The following is a 17,810-nucleotide window of genomic DNA, read 5'->3' on the forward strand; positions in this document are numbered from 1 at the left end:
ACGCATACATGCATGCTAAGTCGCTTCAGTCGTGTCCAACTCTCTGCGACCCTATGGACAGCAGCCCGCCAGGCTCCTCTGTCCAAGGGATTTTCTAGGCAAGAATACTGGAGTGGGTTGCCATTTCCTTCTCCAATACTCAGTTCAGTTCAGTCGCTCAGTCGTGTCCGACTCTTTGCAACCCCATGAATCGCAGCACGCCAGGCCTCCCTGTCCATCACCAAATCCCAGAGTTAACTGAAACTCACATCCATCCATTCAGTGATGCCATCCAGCCATCTCATCCTCTGTCGTCCCCTTTTCCTCCTGCCCCCAATCCCTCCCAACATCGGAGTCTTTTCCAATGAGTCAACTCTTTGCATGTGGTGGCCAAAGTACTGGAGTTTCAGCTTTAGCATCATTCCTTCCAAAGAACACCCAGGGCTGATCTCCTTTAGAATGGTAGTACCCAGGAAAAAGACCAAAATATTAGAGTTAATTATTTGAAGCTTTTTTAAAAATAGATATCTTTGGATAAGAGAAGCTCATTTAAATGTGTTGATAAACATATACAAAATTAGAAAATTAAATTGGGATTCCATGCTTGTCATCCTGGAACTTGCCAATAACATTGTGATATTAGTTTCTAAATGCCCTCAAAGCTCCAGCCAGACATACTACCAATAATGTCATTCTCAGGAGACAAACTAGTTGCTTACAGCAAAAAATAGCAGCCATGAAGTGAGATCTCCCTTAACAGCCTACTACAGATCCACAGCCGTTATTACATCTGCATGCATGTCCTCTGTAACCTCTCTGCTCTCTGTGGAGAACTCCATAAAGGGCTGTGGTAAAGGGAAATTGACTACTCTTGCACAGAATTTTATGACATCCCACCCAATCAAGAGTTTTACACCATCAAATAACTTTGCTTCCTTACATATATTCAATACCTGTCTCTCATTTGTATTACTCCTAATTACATTTATACACACTTAAGTTTCTCACATCTTAAAAATGTGAAAAGCAGTCCCTTGATTCCCACATCTTCCTGCAGTTATTTCTATCTTCGCTACATAACAATTAATTCAGTAGAGACTCTCTGTATTTGTCCCCTCTTTTCTCTCACCTACCATTTACTACACAACTCATTTCATTTGGCTTCTGTTCTCATCACTCTACATAGCTTTTTAAAAAAAAATAAATCTATTAGTCATGTTGTTAAAACTGAAAGAAAAAAAAAGAAGATGAAAAGCCCACAGTCCAAGTTTCAGATCTAAATTCAAATATCTGTCTGTGTTAGTCACTTAGTCATGTCTGACTCTTTGCAATCCCATGAACTGTAGCCTGCCAGGCTCCTCTGTCCATGGAATTCTCTAGGCGAGAACACTGGAGTGGGTTGCCATGCCCTTCTCCAACCAATAATCTAATTAACACAAATAACTAAAAGGCCCTTATAAAATATAAAAAATTGATAGGCAATTTCTGTTTCCTAAAGAGAAATCCAAAGATATGTTAAATATAAGGGAAATACCTAAAATAGGATGACATCAGTTAGACTAAAGTTATTGGAAGAAAAAAATATATATATGTATATATATGTGGAAAATTCCAATCTAATTAAAAAAGTTGTCATATTTAAATTTAACAAACTAGACTTAAGACCAATAGACACCAGTAAGTTGTTATAATTGTCATAATTCAAAAATTTTATGCTCTTATTAATATAAGCACATTTAGATATATAAAGCAAATAGTGAAAAAAAATTCTAAAATTAAACCCATTCTTCCTAACATAAATCAAAATCAATTTCAGGAATACTAAAAATTTAAATATGAAAGCCTAAACCAAAATTTCAAGGAAAAAATTTTGGAAACTATCTTTGAGACTTTGGAGTAGAAAAGACATTTTTAACTAAGAACAGATACAAACAATAAAGAAATTATTAACAGCTTACTATAATACAATTAGAGATGTCAGTTAATGCATAGGTAGCATACATACAAGTCACAAACTTAAGTAAGGTATTTGTAACATATACACTGATAAAACTATTAAAGTTTTATATATTAAAATTTATAAAGAACTCTTTACTGGATTTAATAAGCATATTAAAGAGGAAGCACAAATAGTCCATGAAACATGAAAAAATGCACAACTCTGTTAATAATAAGAGGACTACAAGCTAACATTACAATAAGATAACATTTTATACCCACCATAAAAGAAAAATTGGCTGATTAATTTTGTTGATTAGAATCAATGAAATTTATAAATTAGAATATAGAGGGTTGGGAATATCCATTGCCTGTTAATATAAGTATGAATGTAGAAAACCAACTTGGAAAACAGTTTGACATTCCATTGGTAACTGTACATGTTATGCAACCCAATATTTTCACACCTTGGTATATACTTCAGAGAAACTCTGGCTAACATGTACCACTAGGCATGAAAACAATGTTTGTAGAAATAGTGTTTATAGTTACACAAGCAGCAACTACCCCACATAATACTTATTAGAACAATGGTTATACAAAGTGTTGTATATTTGTACAATATACAGTACCTAAGACAGGTAGTCTAGGAAGTCAAACTATATTCATAATAAGATGTTATTTGTATTTTCCACTCTTATTCTTCATATACTTTAACTAAATCAACATTTTGCAACAAATGGAATAGAAACATATATAAAAATATCTTTCTTTTAAAATAAGACATTAAATAGGCTTGGGATAATATAAAATAATGTTTCTTTTTTTTAGAAAATTTTATCAAAAAATTGCTATTTTGTTCACAATTATGTTTAAATAAATATATTTCTCAATTTTAATCCCTTACATGAGAAACATAAATAGATATACCCATTCCAAACAGACCTACAAGACCTTCTAGAACTAACACCAAAAAAAAAAAAAAAAATGTCCTTTTCATCATAGGGGAATAGAATGCAAAAAGAGGAAGTCAAGAAATACCTGAAGTAACAGGCAAGATTTGCCTTGGACTACAAAATGAAGCAGGACAAAGGCTAATAATCTTTTCCAAGAGAACACACTGGTCATAGCAAAAACCCTCTTCAACAACACAAGAGAAGACTCTACACATGGACATCACCAGATGGCCAACACCAAAATCAGACTGATTATGTTCTTCGCAGTCAAAGATGGAGTTATAAAAACAAGACTGGGAGCCGACAATGGCTCAGATTATGAAATCCTTATTGCCTTATTCAGACTTAAAGAAAGTAGAAGAAATTGAAGAAAGTAGAGGAAAACCACTAGGCCATTCAGGTATGACCTAAATCAAATCCCTTATGATTATACAGTGGAAGTGACAAATAGACACAAGGGCTAAGATCTGATAGAGAGAGTGCCTGAAGAACTATGGAGGGAGGTTCATGACATTGTACAGGAGGTGGTGATTAAAACCATTCCTAAGAAAAAGAAATACAAAAGGCAAAAAGGTTATCTGAGGAGGCCTTACAAATAGCTAAGAAAATAAAAGAAGTAAAAGGCAAAGGAAAAAAGGAAAGATATACCCATATGAATGCAGAGTTTGAAAAAATAGCAAGGAGAGATAAGAAAACCTTCTTAAACGAATGATGAAAGAAATAGAGGAAAACAATAGAATGAGAAACACTAGAGATTTCTTCAAAAAAAGTAGAGATACCAAGGGAATATTTTGCCCAAAAAACGGGCACAATAAAGGACAAAAACAATATGGACCTAACAGAAGCAGAAGATATTAAGAAGAGGTGGCAAGAATACACAGAAGATCTACACAAAAAAGATCTTAATGACCCAGATAACCACCCTGGTGTGGTCAATCATGTAGGGCCATATATTCTGGAGTGTGAAGTCAAGTAAGGCCTTATGAACAAAGCTAGTGGAAGTGATGGAATTGCAGCTGAGCTATTTCAAATCCTAAAAGATGGTGCTGTGAAAGTGCTGCACTTAATACGCCAGCAAATTTGGAAAACAGCACTGGCCACAGGAAAAGATCAGTTTTCATTCCAATCCCAAAGAAACATAATGCCAAAAAATACTCAAACTACCACACAATTGCACTCCCCTCCCATGCTAGCAATGTAATGCACAAAGTCCTTCAAGCTAGGCTTCAACAGTACATAAAACAAGAACTTCAGACGAACAAGCTATATTTAGAAAAGGCAGAGGAACCAGGGATCAAGTTGCAAAAATCCATCAGCTCATAGATAACACAAGAGAATTCCAGAAAAAAACATACTTCTGCCTCATTGACTATGCTAAAAACTTTGTGTGCATGACAACAAACTGTGGAAAATTCTTAAAGAGATGGGAATACCAGACCACCTTACCTGTCTCCTAAGAAAGCTGTATGCAGGTCAAGAAGGAACAGAACCATACATGGAACAACACACTGGTTCCAAATAGGGAAAGGAGTATGTCAAGGCTGTATATTGCGACCCTGCTTATTTAACTTCTATGCAGAATACATCATGTGAAATGCCAGCCTAGATGATTCACAAGCTGGAATCAAGATTGTCGAGAGAAGTATCAATAACTTCAGATATGCAGATGACATCTCCTTAATGGCAGAAAGCAAAGAGGAACTGCAAAAGCTTCTTGAAGAAGGTGAAAGAGGAAAGTGAAAAAGCTGGCTTAAAACTCAGCATTCAAAAAATGAAGAACATGGGATCTGGTCCCATCACTTCATGGCAAATAGAAGAGGAAAAAATAGAAACAGTGACAGACTTTATTTTCTTAATCTTCAGAATCACTGTTGATGGTCACTGCAGCCATGAAATTAAAAGACACTTGCTCCTTGGGGAAAAAAGCTATGACAAACCACCTACACACCATACTAAAATGCAGAGAAATCACTTTAGTGACAAAGGTCCTTATAGTCAAAGCTATTGCTTTTCCAGTAGTCATGTACAGATGTGAGAGTTGTACCATAAAGAAGGCTGAGTGGTAAAGAATTGATACCTTCAAGTTGTGGTTGTAGAAGACTCTTTGAGAGTTCCTTGGACAGCAAGGAGATCAGACCAGTCAATTTTAAGGAAATCAATCCTTATTTATTGGGAAGACTAATGCTGAACTCCAATACTTTGGTCACCTGATGCAAAGAGCCCGCTCATTGGAAAAGACTCTTATGATGGGATAGATTGAGGGCAGGAGGAGAAGGGGGAGACAGAAGATGAGGTGGTTGGAAAGCAAGAACGACTCAATGCACATGAGTTTGAGCAAACTCCAGGAGATAGTGAAGGACAGGAAAGTCTGGCTGCTGCAGTTCATGGGGTTGCAAAGAGTCAGACATGACTGAGAGACAGAACAACAACAAAGCCATCAGTTACTCTTCATGCATAAGTACTGTGATATCATTTCCTAAGCATAAGATAGCTTGCCTGAGAAAACACACAGAGACACACATATACATGTAACTTAATGCTAAATAAACCAGAAACAAAAAACCCAAGCCTATAAGCAATACTGAGACTAAATATGCAAGTACTTTTTGTTCATGATGACTCTATTTCATGACTCAACACCCTATATAAGAGAATAAATTTAGTTTGCTCATTAATTCTCTCTAGTAAATTATTATATTTCTAAGTAACAGGATCTGGTATTTTTAGTTATTTATAGGAATATTTCCTGATTTCTCATTAATAGCATATCCCCAGGGGACAAATATCATGTTAGTTTCTTCTTTGAGACTATATTTTCTCAAAACACCATTAATGCAAAAAATACTAATTACCTAGTGGGATGAATTATATTCTTAAAATTAAAATGTGTTCATCAGACACCTAAATGATCACTTGAGGAATCATCTCCAGTCAGGAAAAAAAAATGTGTAAATTAGCACTAATCCCTTGAGATGCTCCATCAAAAGGGGCTTCCAAATTCAGAAAAATATAGGAAGCTACAAGTTAAATCTTGAAGGCTCTCAGAGGGTCTGTATGAAGACATAAGTTTATAAAACTTGGTATGAAACAGTATATATTCAAAATTTTTTTTCACTTTTTTTCACTTTACAATATTGTATTGGTTTTGCCATATATCAACATGAATCCGCCACAGGTATACATGTGTTCCCCATCCTGAACCCTCCTCCTTCTTCCCTCCCTGTGCCATCCCTCTGGGTCGTCCCAGTGCACCAGCCCCAAGCTTCCTGTATCGTGCTTCAAACCTGGACTGGCGACTCATTTCATATATGATATTATACATGTTTCAGTGCCATTCTCCCAAATCATCCCACCCTCGCCCTCTCCCAAAGAGTCCAAAAGACTGTTCTATACATCTGTGTCTCTTTTATTGACTCGTATACAGGGTTATTGTTACCATCTTTCTAAATTCAATATATATGCGTTAGTATACTGTATTGGTATTTTTCTTTCTAGCTTACTTCACTCTGTATAATAGGCTCCAGTTTCATCCACCTTATTAGAACTGATTCAAATGTATTCTTTTTAATAGCTGAGTAATACTCCATTGTGCATATGTACCACTGCTTTCTTATCCATTCATCTGCTGATGGATATCTAGGTTGCTTCCATGACCTGGCTATTATAAACAGTGCTGCGATGAACATTGGGGTACACGTGTCTCTTTCCCTTCTGGTTTCCTCAGTGTGTATGCCCAGCAGTGGGATTGCTGGATCATAAGGCAGTTCTATTTCCAGTTTTTTAAGGAATCTCCACACTGTTCTCTATAGTGGCTGTACTAGTTTGCATTCCCACCAACAGTATAAGAGGGTTCCCTTTTATCCACACCCTCTCCAGCATTTATTGCTTGTAGACATTTTGAATTGCAGCCATTCTGACTGGCGTGAAATGGTAGCTCATTGTGGTTTTGATTTGCATTTCTCTGATAATGAGTGATGTTGAAAATCTTTTCATGTGTTTGTTAGCCATCTGTATGTCTTCTTTGGAGAAATGTCTATTTAGTTCTTTGGCCCATTTTTTTATTGGGTCATTTATTTTTCTTGAATTGAGCTGTAGGAGTTGCTTGTATATTTTTGAGATTAGTTGTTTGTCAGTTGCTTCATTTGCTATTATTTTCTCCCATTCTGAAGGCTGTCTTTTCACCTTGCTTATAGTTTCCTTTGTTGTGCAGAAGCTTTTAAGGTTAATTAGGTCCCATTTGTTTATTTTTGCTTTCTTTCCAATATTCTGGTAGGTGGCTCATAGAGGATCCTGCTGTGATGTATGTCGGAGAGTATTTTCCCTATGTTCTCCTCTAGGAGTTTTATAGTTTCTGGTCTTACGTTGAGATCTTTAATCCATTTTGAGTTTATTTTTGTGTATGGTGTTATAAAGGGTTCTAGTTTCATTCTTTTACAAGTGGTTGACCAGTTTTCCCAGCACCACTTGTTAAAGAGATTGTCTTTCCTCCATTGTATATTCTTGCCTCCTTTGTCAAAGATAAGGTGTCCATAGGTGCGTGGGTTTATCTCTGGGCTTTCTATTTTGTTCCATTGATCTATATTTTTGTCTTTGTGCCAGTACCATACTGTCTTGATGACTTTGGCTTTGTAGTAGAGCCTGAAGTCAGGCAGGTAGATTCCTCCAGTTCCATTCTTCTTTCTCAAGATTGTTTGGCTATTTGAGGTTTTTTGTATTTCCATACAAACTGTGAAATTATTTGTTCTGGCTCTGTGAAGAATACTGTTGGTAGCTTGATAGGGATTGCATTGAATCTATAGATTGCTTCGGGTAGTATACTCATTTTCACTATATCAATTCTTCCAATCCATGAACATGGTATATTTCTCCATCTATTAGTGTCCTCTTTGACTTCTTTCACCAGTGTTTTATAGTTTTCTATATATAGGTCTTTAGTTTCTTTAGGTAGATATATTCCTAAGTATTTTATTCTTTTCGTTGCAATGGTGAATGGAATTGTTTCCTTAATTTCTCTATTTTCTCATTATTAGTGTATAGGAATGCAAGGGATTTCTGAGTGTTGATTTTATATCTTGCAACTTTTCTATATTCATTGATTAGTTCTAGTAATTTTCTGGTGGAGTCTTTAGGGTTTTCTATGTAGAGGATCATGTCATCTGCAAACAGAGAGAGTTTTACTTCTTCTTTTCTAATTTGGATTCCTTTTATTTCTTTTTCTGCTCCGATTGCTGTGGCCAAAACTTCCAAAACTACGTTGAATAGTAATGGTGACAGTGGGCACCCTTGTCTTGTTCCTGACTTTAGGGGAAATGCTTTCAATTTTTCACCATTGAGCATAATGTTTGCTGTGGGTTTGTCATATATAGCTTTTATTATGTTGAGGTATGTTCCTTCTATTCCTGCTTTCTGGAGAGTTTTTATCATAAATGGATGTTGAATTTTGTCAAAGGCTTTCTCTGCATCTATTGAGATAATCATATGGTTTTTATTTTTCAATTTGTTAATGTGGTGTATAACATTGATTGATTTGCAGATATTGAAGAATCCTTGCATCCCTGGGATAAAGCCCACTTGGTCATGGTGTATGATCTTTTTAATGTGTTGTTGGAATTGGGTTGCTAGAATTTTGTTAAGGATTTTTGCATCTATGTTCATCAGTGATATTGGCCTGTAGTTTTCTTTTTTTGTGGCATCTTTGTCAGGTTTTGGTATTAGGGTGATGGTGGCCTCATAGAATGAGTTTGTAGTTTACCTTCCTCTGCAATTTTCTGGAAGAGTTTGAATAGGATAGGTGTTAGCTCTTCTCTAAATTTTTGGTAGAATTCAGCTGTGAAGCCGTCTGGACCTGGACTTTTGTTTGCTGGAAAATTTCTGATTACAGTTTCAATTGCCATGCGTGTGATGGGTCTGTTAAGATTTTCTATTTTTTCTTTGTCCAGTTTTGGAAAGTTGTACTTTTCTAAGAATTTGTCCATTTCTTCCACGTTGTCCATTTTATTGGCATATAATTGCTGATAGTAGTCTCTTATGATCCTTTGTATTTCTGTGTTGTCTGTTGTGATCTCTCCATTTTCATTTCTAATTTTATTGATTTGATTTTTCTCCCTTTGTTTCTTGATGAGTCTGGCTAATGGTTTGTCAATTTTATTTATCCTTTCAAAGAACCAGCTTTTGGCTTTGTTGATTTTTGCTGCTATGGTCTCTTTTGTTTCTTTTGCATTTATTTCTGCCCTAATTTTTAAGATTTCTTTCCTTCTACTAACCCTGCGGTTCTTCATTTCTTCCTTTTCTAGTTGCTTTAGGTGTAGAGTTAGGTTATATATTTGACTTTTTTCTTGTTTCTTGAGGTATGCCTCTATTGCTATGAACTTTCCCCTTAGGACTGCTTTTACAGTGTCCCAAAGGTTTTGGGTTGTTATGTTTTCATTTTCATTTGTTTCTATGCAAATATTGATTTCTTTTTTGATTTCTTCTGTGATTTGTTGGTTATTCAGCAGCGCGTTGTTCATCCTCCATATGTTGGAATTTTTAATAGTTTTTCTCCTGTAATTGAGATCTAATCTTATTGCATTGTGGTCAGAAAAGATGCTTGGAATGATTTCTATTTTTTTGAATTTACCAAGGCTAGATTTATGGCCCAGGATGTGATCTATCCTGGAGAAGGTTCTGTGTGCGCTTGAGAAAAAGGTGAAATTCATTGTTTTGGGGTGAAATGTCCTATAGATATCAATTAGGTCTAACTGGTCTATTGTATCATTTAAAGTTTGTGTTTCCTTGTTAATTTTCTGTTTAGTTGATCTAGCCATAGGTGTGAGTGGGTTATTAAAGTCTCCCACTATTATTGTGTTATTGTTAATTTCCCCTTTCATACTTGTTAGTATTTGTCTTACATATTACGATGCTCCTATGTTGGGTGCATATATATTTATAATTGCTATATCTTCCTCTTGGATTGATCCTTTGATCATTATGTAGTGACCTTCTTTGTCTCTTTTCACAGCCTTTGTTTTAAAGTCTATTTTATCTGACATGAGTATTGCTACTCCTGCTTTCTTTTGGTCTCTATTTGCATGGAACATCTTTTTCTAGCCCTTTACTTTCAGTCTGTATGTGTCCCCTGTTTTGAGGTGGGTTTCTTGTAGACAACATATATAGATGTCTTGTTTTTTTTATCCATTCAGCCAGTCTTTGTCTTTTGGTTGGGGCATTCAACCCATTTACGTTTAAGGTAATTATTGATAAGTATGATCCCATTGCCATTTACTTTATTGTTTTGGATTCGAGTTTATACACCCTTTTTGTGTCTCCTGTCTAGAGAATATCCTTTAGTATTTGTTGGAGAGCTGGTTTGGTGGTGCTGAATCCTCTCAGCTTTTCCTTGTCTGTAAAGCTTTTGATTTCTCCTTCATATTTGAAGGAGATCCTTGCTGGGTACAGTAATCTGGGCTGTAGGTTATTTTCTTTCATCACTTTAAGTATGTCTTGCCATTCCCTCCTGACCTGAAGAGTTTCTATTGAAATATCAGCTGTTATCCTTATGGGAATTCCCTTGTGTGATATTTGTTGTTTTTCCCTTGCTGCTTTTAATATTTGTTCTTTGTGTTTGATCTTCGTTAATTTGATTAATATGTGTCTTGGGGTGTTTCTCCTTGGGTTTATCCTGTTTGGGACTCTCTGGGTTTCTTGGACTTGCGTGATTATTTCCTTCCCCATTTTAGGGAAGTTTTCAACTATTATCTCCTCAAGTGTTTTCTCACGGTCTTTCTTTTTGTCTTCTTCTTCTGTGACTCCTATAATTCGAATGTTGCAGCGTTTAATATTGTCCTGGAGGTCTCTGAGATTGTCCTCATTTCTTTTAATTCGTTTTTCTTTTTTCTTCTCTGATTCATTTATTTCTATAATTCTATCTTCTAATTCACTAATCCTATCTTCTGCCTCTGTTATTCTACTATTTGTTGCCTCCAGAGTGTTTTTGATCTCATTTATTGCATTATTCATTATATATTGACTCTTTTTTATTTCTTCTAGGTCCTTGTTAAACCTTTCTTGCATCTTCTCAATCCTTGTTCCAGGCAATTTTCTGTGCTTCCATTTTGATTTCAAGATTTTAGATCATTTTCACTATCATTACTTGGAATTCTTTATCAGGTAGATTCCCTATCTTTTCCTCTTTTGTTTGGTTTATGGGCATTTATCCTGTTCCTTTACATGCTGGGTATTCCTCTGTCTCTTCATCTTGTTTATATTGCTGAGTTTGGGGTGGCCTTTCTGTATTCTGGCAGTTTGTGGAGTTCTCTTTATTGTGGAGTTTCCTCCCTGTGGGTCGGTTTGTACAGGTGACTTGTCAAGGTTTCTTGGTTAGGGAAGCTTGTGTCAGTGTTCTGGTGGGTGGAGCTGGATTTCTTCTCTCTGGAGTGCAATGAAGTGTCCAGTAATGAGTTATGAGATGTCTATGGTTTTGGAATAACTTTGGGCAGCCTGTATATTGAAGCTCAGGGCTGTGTTCCTGTGTTGCTGGAGAATTTGCATGGTATGTCTTGCTCTGGAACTTGTTGGCCCTTGGGTGGTGCTTGGTTTCAGTCAGTGTAGGTATGGAGGGGTTTGATGAGCTCCTGTTAATTAATGTTCCCTGGAATCAGGAGTTCCCTGGAGTCAGGGTTTGGACTAAAGCCTCCTGCTTCCGGTTTTCAGTCTTTTTTTACAGTAGTCTCAAAACTTCTCCTTCTATACAGCACCATTGATAAAACATCTAGGTTAAAGATGAAAAGTTTCTCCACAGTGAGGGACACCCAGAGAGGTTCACAGAGTTACATGGAGAAGAGAAGAGGGAGGAGGGAGTTAGAGGTGACCCAAATGAGATGAGGTGGAATCAATAGAGGAGAGAGCAGGCTAATCAGTAAACACTTCCTTATGTGCACTTACAACTGGACCACACAGAGATGTTCACAGAGTTATACAGAGAAGAGAAGAGGGAGGAAGAAGACAGAGGTGGCCAGGAGGATAAAAGGAGGGAATGAAAAGGAGAGAGAGAGATCCAGCCAGTAATCAGTTCTCAAAACATATTTTTGACCCACGCTTCTGTGACATATCAGGGACCAAAACAGATGTATATGGAGTCTGCCCTCAAGATGCTGAAATTCAGCAAGAGAGTCATGACATATATAAATAACTAAAATCCTAATTATAACTTATGACTAATGTTATGAAGAAAAATCCTAGAGTGACAAGAATACAATAAGATAGTTACACAGCTAGAAATCCCACTAAGGTAAGATAGAGAGGAACTTGGGGAATTTACCATAAGCTACACACCAACCAGAAAACGCCAAGAACATGTAGCAGCTAAGCAACAATCAGAACATTTTAAACCTAAACAGACTTTTTATGTCATTATTGCAGGAAAATGAATATAAAACCTGCATTCAGCCTGGGAGATTTATAAAATAACAGACCTTGAAAACTGCACTCCTACATGTAGCCAGGATAGGAATATAGGTAAAGGGGAAAGAAACAAGGTGAAAGGGGATATTAGACTGATACCAGAGATGAATTTTTATTATATGTTTAGGATATTTTAGTATATTATCACCCTTAGGCTAATATACATATGAATTAAACAGGGCCATGCCAGTCTTGCTGTATCATTGAAAAGGCAAGAGAATTCCAGAAAAACATCTATTTCTGCTTCATTGACTATCCAAAGCCTTTGACTGTGTGGATCAAAACAAACTGTGGAAAATTCTGAAAGAAATGGGAATACCAGACCACCTGACCTTCCCCTTGAGAAATTTGTATGCAGGTCAGGAAGCAACAGTGAGAACTGGACATGGAACAACAGACTGCTTCCAAATCAGGACAGGAGTGTGTCAAAGGTGTATACTGTCACCCTGCTTATTCAACTTTATGCAGAGTACATCATGAGAAACACTGGGCTGGATAAAGCACAAGCTGGAATCAAGATTGCCGGGAGAAATATCAATAACCTCATACATGCAGATGAGACCACCCTTATGGCAGAAAGTGAAGAAGAACTAAAGGGCCTCTTGATGAAAGTAAAAGAGGAGAGTGAAAAAGTTGGCTTAAAACTCAACATTCAGAAAACGAACATCATGGCATCCGGTCCCATCACTTCATGGCAAATAGATGGGGATACAGTGGAAACAGTGGCTGACTTTATTTTTAGGGGCTCCAAAATCACTGCAGATGGTGATTGCAACCATGAAATTAAAGATGCTTACTCCCTGGAAGGAAAGTTTTGACTAATCTAGTTCAGTTCAGTTCAGTCACTCAGTCGTGTCCGACTCTTTGCAACCCCATGAATTGCAGCACGCCAGGCCTTCCTGTCCATTACCAACTCCCGGAGCTCACTCAGACTCCCATCGAGTTGGTAATACCATCCAGCCATCTCATCCTCTGTCGTCCCCTTCTCCTCCTGCCCCCAGTCCCTCCAAGCATGAGAGTCTTTTCCAACGAGTCAACTCTTTGCATGAGGTGGCCAAAATGGAGTTTCAGCTTTAGCATCAGTCCTTCCAAAGAACACCCAGGACTGACCTCATTTAGAATGGACTGGTTGGATCTTCTTGCAATCCAAGGGACTCTCAAGAGTCTTCTCCAACACCACAGTTCAAAACCATCAATTCTTCGGCGCTCAGCTTTCTTCACAGTCCAACTTTCACATCCATACATGACCACTGGAAACACCATAGCCTTGACTAGACGGACCTTTGTTTGCAAAGTAATGTCTCTGCTTTTCAATATGCTATCTAGGCTGGTCATAACTTTCCTTCCAAAGAGTAAGCGTCTTTTAATTTCATGGCTGCAGTCAGCATCTACAGTGATTTTGGAGCCCCCAAAATAAAGTCTGACACTGTTTCCACTATTTTCCCATCTATTTCCCATGAAGTGATGAGACCAGATGCCATGATCTTTTTCTGAATGTGGAGCTTTAAGCCAACTTTTTCACTCTCCTCTTTCACTTTCATCAAGAGGCATTTTAGTTCCTCTTCACTTTCTGCCATAAGGGTGGTGTCATCTGCATATCTGAGGTTATTGATAATTCTCCCGGCAATCTTGATTCCAGCTTGTGCTTCTTCCAGCCCAGCGTTTCTCATGATGTACTCTGCATATAAGTTAAATAACCAGGGTGACAATATACAGCCTTGATGTACTCCTGTTCCTATTTGGAACCAATCTGTTGTTCCATGTCCAGTTCTACCTGTTGCTGCCTGACCTGCATATAGACTTCTCAAGAGGCAGGTCAGGTGGTCTGGTGTTCCCATCTCTTTCAGAATTTTTCAGTTTACTGTGATCCACACAGTCAAAGGCTTTGGCATAGTCAATAAAGCAGAAATAGATGTTTTTCTGGAACTCTCTTGCTTTTTTGATGATCCCATGGATATTGGCCATTTGATCTCTGGTTCCTCTGCCTTTGCTAAAACCAGCTTGAACATCTCAAAGTTCATGATTCACATATCGCTGAAGCTTGGCTTGGAGAATTTTGAGCATTACTTTACTAGTGTGTGAGATGAGTGCAATTGTGCGATAGTTTGAGCATTCTTTGGCATTGCCTTTCTTTGGGATTGGAATGAAAACTGACCTTTTCCAGTCCTGTGGCCACTGCTGAGTTTTCCAAATTTGCTCGCATATTGAGTGCAGCACTCTCACAGCATCATCTTCCAGGATTTGAAATAGCTCAACTGGAATTCCATCACCTCCACTAGCTTTGTTCGTAGTGATGCTTCCTAAGGCCTACTTGACTTCATATTCCAGGATGTCTGGGTCTAGGTTAGTGATCACACCATCGCAATTATCTTGGTCATGAAGCTGACTAACCTAGACAGCATATTAAAAATCAGAGACATTACTTTGCCAACAAAGGTCCGTCTAGTCTAAGCTATGGTTTTTCCAGTAGTCATGTATGGATGTGAGAGTTGAACTATAAGGAAAGCTGAGCACCGAAGAATTGATGCTTTTGAACTGTGGTGTTGGAGAAGACTTTTGAGAGTCCCTTTACTGCAAGAAGATCCAACCAGTCCATCCTAAAGGAGATCAGTCCTAGGTGTTCATTGGATGGACTGATGTTGAAGCTGAAACTCCAATACTTTGGCCACCTGATGCAAAGAGATGACTCATTTGAAAAGACCCTGATGCTGGGAGGGATTGGGGACAGGAGGAGAAGGGGATGACAGAGGATGAGATGGTTGGATGGCATCACCAACTCCATGGACATGAGTTTGGATAAACTTCAGGAGTTGGTGATGGACAGGGAAGCCTGGTGTGCTGTAGTCCATGGGCTCACAAAGAGTCAAACACAACTGAGCCACTGAACTTAAGTGAACTGATGCCAGTCCCAGTTAAACCATATGGGATCAAAGGAGGAACTAATGATGTAAGCTTTGATGTCTACCCAAAATGAGGAAGAAGGTGTTCTTTGATTTAAAAAAATGTAGCCCTCTTTGTTCTCAGGGCTGCACTCCCTTGTCTGCCTGCTTGTATCTCTCACAGGCATCCTATGCTTATAAATTTGTTCTTTTCCTGTCAGTTTGCTTCTCACTCAATTCTTTCCCCTCCATCTGAGCTTCAGTAAGTCCTGAGACTGGCTGCGTGGCTCCAATTAAAAATCTGTAAGTTTGACTCCCTTCCAAGTCAGGATTGTCCATTATCAAGAGTACCATGATGGAAGCTAACTCTAGGGAGAAAGCTACCTATTACACTCATTAAGTAGTCAGGTACTCAATCAGACCCAAAATACCTCTGAATAGGTGACAAACTGAAACCTGAGGATGAGAACTCACTCGTGTGAACACTTAGGAAAATCACATTGACAGAGAATATTATGCGAATAGATCTGATCAGGGAGAGCCTGCAGGTTAGAGAAATTAAAAGAAGTCAGATGTTGCTGGAGCCTCAAGAATAAGTGAATTCCATGAGCTAATTTTTAAGGGATAATTTGTTGTCAACCATATACCATACAAAACCAAGGTAAGGAGGTTGAATTCTATTCTAAATGTAATAGGAAGGACTTTGAAGTTGTGACCTGATGTATCATGATATTTTTTATGTATATTCAAAAAGCACTTTTTTTTTTTTTTTGGACAGGAACAAATGTAGAAGATGAGAGGCCATGTAAGAAAGATGACAGCCACATAAGAGACAACCCAAGATCTAATAATGTCCTTAACTGCTATTTGTAAAATAGATACTGAAGATGCAATGTTAGCACTTTTCAGTCTCTGAAGTGTACCTATGCAATGAAGTTAATGACCTCTATTAAAACGAATGTCCTATAAAGCAAGTTTATTCCATTAGACCACCAGCTAAGGGATCTGTGAACTTAAAATGACAAATTCACTGGCCAGGTGGCTGAGTATCAAAGATAGCATTTTTGAAACTGTTCAAGAGTGATGCACTAAGGTTAATTTACCAACTCAAATCACCTAGTTTTCTAAAATATCATAACTCAGAGAAAGGCTTCTGCCTGCCTCTGGATAACCAAAGGAGTCAAAATTTTTTTTTGCCCAAACTTCTTTGCCTAAAGAGCAGCAACAAAAATTTTTAAGTCTTCTATCTACTTTAATGAAGGTGTGAATAGCTAATGATTGTCTCCTATCAAAGAATTATATAGAATACTTCTTGACTAACAAGGTATCTCTAGGCCAGCTCAGAGAGGACATTAAGGCTTCCTAGGTCACAACACTGTGGTGAGTAGTCAATGCTTATACTGTTCACTTTGCCAGATACTCACCAAGATCCTAAATCTATCTTATGCTATTTTAAACACTGGTAACATCTTACTATCAAATTCCAAGTAAAAAGAACTTGAGACTCTCTCCTATCCTGTTGCAACAGAGGCCTGAAAAAGAAAACTATTTTAATGGGGATTGTTTTTTTAAGATAAGATGCCTTTTATTTTTCTTTTACCTTTTCCACCTTTTTACTTAAGATGAAAGTCAGCCAGACTTTGCTAAACTTGCTCAACAATTACGTTACAACAAAGCAGAGAAAATTCAATAATAAGTAGGTCTAAATGGAGTCTGGAAAATGTATGCTGTTCAGCTTTTAGTATTCAATTATTTTTAGAATAAGAATAGTTGATTGCCACTTTTACTTCTTTACTTTAGAAACACTTTCGTTAAAAATATTTAATTATTTTTTATGAGCTGCACTGGGGACAGTGGAACCTCTCTAGTGACCTAATGCACTAGTTATAAACACCCATAGGGTTTACCAACAAAAACAAAGACATAATTTGATTTTGATATCACTGAAGGGCCAACATATATATCGTATGTGCTAAGTGCATTGCCAAAAAGAAAAGGAAGAAACAGATATCTATTTCTTAAAAAAATATCTTATATATATACGTATATATATATATATACATAGGAAGGAGATTAGTTTCATTGCTTATATTTTTATGAAATTTGTATTAAATTTATTAGCATAATTATTTACACTTTAAATGGAAAATTCTAACAAGGCACCATACAGCAAAAAAGAAAAGTCTACTAAGTATGTAAACAAAAACAGCAATGTAATTAATCATTTATTGACTCAGTTCACATGCAGAAACCAGATTTTAGTTTTTCCTTGACAATGCCTCCTGATTAGGATTTATGAGTTATAGAAAAAACTGTAAAAGCTCACATTATTAAAATGTAAGATGCTAAAATTCAAACTGCACAGTTTACACATGCCACTCAAAGTTCAGGGGACCCTAATACTCTAGTTAAACTGAGAAAGTAATTGTATAAATAGTACACTCTAGATTTTAGAATGGAAAATGAAATCAAGGTTAAAAACAGGCAAACTATAAAAATATCATAGAGCTAAAAACATTGTCAATTACCATTTAAAGTGCAAAAAATTCATTAACAAGATTAATGATGATTTACTTAAATCATTAAATCTTTAAAATTTTTGAGTAAAAGCCTCCCC

General features: G+C 37.0%; 1 long non-coding RNA gene across 4 annotated transcripts in view; it reads right to left on the bottom strand.

Annotated features, from left to right (window-relative positions):
- LOC132342945 (uncharacterized) overlaps positions 1-17,810 on the bottom strand; it is a 530,795-nt gene that overhangs the window by 186,281 nt on the left and 326,704 nt on the right. The window lies entirely within an intron of this gene.

The sequence above is a fragment of the Bos taurus genome, chromosome 2 (assembly GCF_002263795.3).
Source record: "Bos taurus isolate L1 Dominette 01449 registration number 42190680 breed Hereford chromosome 2, ARS-UCD2.0, whole genome shotgun sequence".
NCBI classification, from domain to species: domain Eukaryota; kingdom Metazoa; phylum Chordata; class Mammalia; order Artiodactyla; family Bovidae; genus Bos; species Bos taurus.